The sequence below is a fragment of the Carettochelys insculpta genome, chromosome 22 (genome assembly GCF_033958435.1).
Source record: "Carettochelys insculpta isolate YL-2023 chromosome 22, ASM3395843v1, whole genome shotgun sequence".
NCBI classification, from domain to species: Eukaryota; Metazoa; Chordata; order Testudines; family Carettochelyidae; genus Carettochelys; species Carettochelys insculpta.
This window is the reverse complement of record NC_134158.1, coordinates 20362790-20366408: the sequence shown is the minus strand read 5'-3', so window position 1 is coordinate 20366408 and position 3619 is coordinate 20362790. Positions and strand designations below refer to the sequence as shown.

The 3619-nt window shown below is 61.5% G+C and overlaps 1 pseudogene; it reads left to right on the top strand.

Annotated features, from left to right (window-relative positions):
• The first annotated feature begins 1806 nt into the window (after window positions 1-1806).
• On the top strand, window positions 1807-2437 carry LOC142025295 (signal peptidase complex subunit 1-like; annotated as a pseudogene).
• The last annotated feature ends 1182 nt before the right edge of the window (window positions 2438-3619 follow it).

Genomic DNA, 3619 nt, shown 5'->3' with positions numbered 1-3619 from the left:
GGTGGGGGGCGCTTTCCTTCATGCGCCTCTCCGGCTCAGCACTAGGGAAGGCCTGGACTCACCTCACCCTCTCGCCCTGTCCCGCTGAGCTTGCCCAGGAAGGGCTGCCAGAGCGCACAGCCCGCCCCCTACAAAGTCCAAGGCGGTGCCAGAGGCTGGAGGGAGGCGCGGCTACGTTCCTGGGAGTGGGGGGGGGGGGGCCCTGTTACGACCCGCCCTGGAGAAATGCAAACACTTGCTGCCCTCAGTTCCTAGGCTAAGTGGCCTTCTCCCCGGGGGAAACTGAGGCACGGCAAAGCAACCCTGGCTGGCAAGGCAATGGCACAGCTGGGGAAGGAACCCAGGAGTCCCGGCGCCCAAATTCCCGCTGCCATGAACCCCTCTCAGGGCCTGAGGCAGAACGGAGGAGGCCTGCCCCGACTCCTCCGACCACGCTGCCGTCTCCGATGCAGGGCTGCTCCTTGCCCAGGCCAGGCCAGGCTTTATCCTGCACTCAGGTATGCCTGGGGCTGGTTGTGCTGCATCAGCATAAAATCGGCTCCCAGATCCACCCTAGTTCGGCTGGGCGCTGCTGTTCTGGGCAGCCCTGCATAATGCGCCCCCGGGGCCCCTTCCCTGCCTGTGCGATGCGCAGCAAGTCTTGGTTTGCTCCTAGTGGTCCCATTGATTAGGTGTATTACGGTAACAACTAGCCGCCCCAGCTGAGATGAGTTGAGGCCCAGGCTCAGGGCTGGGATTCCCTGATGGGTCTGAGGGTTGCACCTGGTGGGCCCCACCTGTGGTCAGGCCCCTTTGCACTGCGGGGGTCTGGGCAGCCCTGGATAACCCGCCCCCACCTCCGCACACAGCTCAGCCTGACCAGGGTGCCGGGACACACGGCAGGGTCCTCTGCAGCTTCAGCTCCAAGCCTATTCATTTTGCAGTGTGGCCACCTGTGCTGCAGGTCTCAAAGGCCAGGGCAGGTTAAGATGCCCCTAACCCAAGGCATGAGCCCAAGCCACCACCTCCTTCCCACACACTCCTGAAGCTGGCTAGGGCTTGTCTCCAGCACGGGTCCACCAGTGCGCAGGGGCTACTGCCAACCTGTCAGGCTAGCAGCTCAGCTTGGGGATCAGGCCAGTGCTGAGGCTGGCCGGGGCAGCCGGGGCAGGCTGGCCGTTGGCTGGAGGGGTGGCAGCAGCGTTCCCCATAAACTGAGTGGCTTGGGCGGCCGCCCAGGAGAATCATCTGCTGCCCAGCTGATTCGTAGCGTGTCCACAGCTGGCAGCAGGTGTTTTCGCTGGTGGTGCATGCACCCCAGTGTGCAGAACAAAATTTATTCCTCATATGGAGGGAAACAATTAGCAGGCCCATTGGTGGGCAGGCTAGGATGCCTCTGGTGGCAGGGTGTGTGTGCGTCTGTGCACACGTGTGCGCCCACTCAGAGCCCTGGCCGCGGGGGCGAGATCCACCCACCCACTCGCAGCCATGAGGGACCAGGTCTGCAGTGCACAGCGTGGACACGTGCACATGGCTCTGAGACCCAGGCCCAGCAATTGTAGGCCCCCATTGACAATACAAGCAGCTGTTAAAGGGGGCCCCCACTGAGTCCCCAGGCTCAGGGCGCGCAGCCAACTGCGAAGGCTCTGGCAATGCTAAAACCTAAAGTAGGTTCTAGGCTCCCCCCCGCCACCGCCCTGTGAGATCTCACCTCCCTCCGCCTCGCCAGCCTGGGCCAACTGCCAGCACACCCCTTCGCAGGCGGGGAGCAGCTCCAAGGCCTGTGCGGTGCAGGAGGGGCTGGGCGCTTCCCCCCCTGCTGTCACCATGCTGGATGTCTTTGGCTCCATCCTCAGCCGGATGGACGAACAGAGTCGAAACCCTGCAGAATAGTTTCCAGGCCTCCTCCTTGTTTCTGTGCTAACTGGTTTTATCCATGGCTGCATCGCCCAGCAGGGTGGCTGGACCGTCTATCTCAGGGGTCAGCGACCCCCGGCCTGGGTGCCAAGAGCAGCACACGACCCGATTTGCATCAGCATGCGAGGCAGGAGCTCAGTCCCACCCCTCCTCCCCCAAGCAGCCAGGAGCTTGGTCAAAGCCAGGCCACCTGCAGGTTAACAAAAGACCAGCTACTGCTCCCAACCACTAGCTAACGGTGCAGCTCTGCACCTGAATTTATTTATTAACGAAGCTGTTTAAGTGGGACTATTAGTGACTTTAAAAAGTATCACCGGTCCTCCGCCCGTACGTACAGGTCAAAAGGTCACATTTCAACCCTCTGCCTCAGAAAGGTCCCCTGCTCTATATAATTAGGGCTGGCTTTGCTTTATCATCCTGGCCAACCCACCCTCTCTGGCCTATATACTGCCACAGTCCCCTGAGAGGGCTCCCTGTCCAAGCGTCAGGCTCAGAAGATAAGAAGCCAACAGAGAGAAAAAGGAAAAGGCAAACGCTGTAAGAATTTTGCTTCGTTAAACGTTTCTATGACCTTGTATGGAAAACATCACTAAGCATGTACAGCCCCTGACGCCATGGGGGTCTGGGCCATGACTGGGGCTCTGAGATGTAACCACAAGCCACCTCACCCCAGATAATAGCAGCAGCCCCGCCAACTGCATGGAGTGGGGCTGCAGCTGGGAGGCACGAGAGGCTTTGGGTGAATTATGCTTGCTAAGCAGGACAGCTGCTGCTCTGAGCACCGAACTGGCAACCTGCAGAGCTAACAGCCCTGTGCAGAGGGAGCTGGGAGTCTGTAACAGCTCCCACCGTGTGGGGCTCTGCCCAATGGGTGAGCACTCACTCACACCCACAGCTCACCCTCGCGGAGCTCAGACGGGAACCCAGGAGTCCTGATGCCTTTCACCCCTGGGCCCAGCCACCACAGGGAGGGCAGTTTTCCAAAGTAGACGCTGTAGAACATGGGTTCCCAAACTGGGGGGCGTGCCGCCCAGGGGGGTGTGAAGCAACCCAGCCCCCCCCATTCAGGCAGGCTGGGGGCTGACTCCAGCAGTGTGGGGCTTGGGCAGCTGAGCCGCTGTTTGGGTGAGCAGTTTGGGCATCTGGTGTGGGGGCAGCTGGTCCGGGCAGCTGACGGGCGAGCAGGCAGCTGGCCCCAGTGGCTGGGGGGTGGGCAGGCGGTTCTGGCAGTATGGGCAGCTCTGGTGCCTGCACAGGGCTCAGGTCGCTGGCCAGCTGGGGCTGCACCAGGCACCTGCAAGGAGGGGGGCTGTGCTGTCAGCTTGGCCAGTCCATAGCTAGCCTCTGGGCTGGGAGGGGGCTGGCAGAGTATCCAGCAACCCAGCCAGGGCTGCAGCTGGTCTCTGCAGGGCCTGGGTTGCACCTGCATCTCTGGGGCCAAGCCAGCAGCCCGGTTGGGGTGGAGCTGGTGCCCATAGGGCCTGGGCCATGTTTAGCATGGGGCTGGAACCAGTCTTCACAGCCTGTGGCTGGGCTGGTGTCAGCCCAGCAGGGATCAAAGTCCAGCAGGAGGTAAGGGAGCCCCAGGGCTGTGGGGGGGACACGAAGGCTCTGGCGATTGGTGCGTGGCTTGGAGGGGGGTGGCACGGCTCCCCATTTCTGGCAACCCCATTCAGAAACTAGTACGCAAGCCATTCAATGGTGAGGTCAATACATTGCCAGA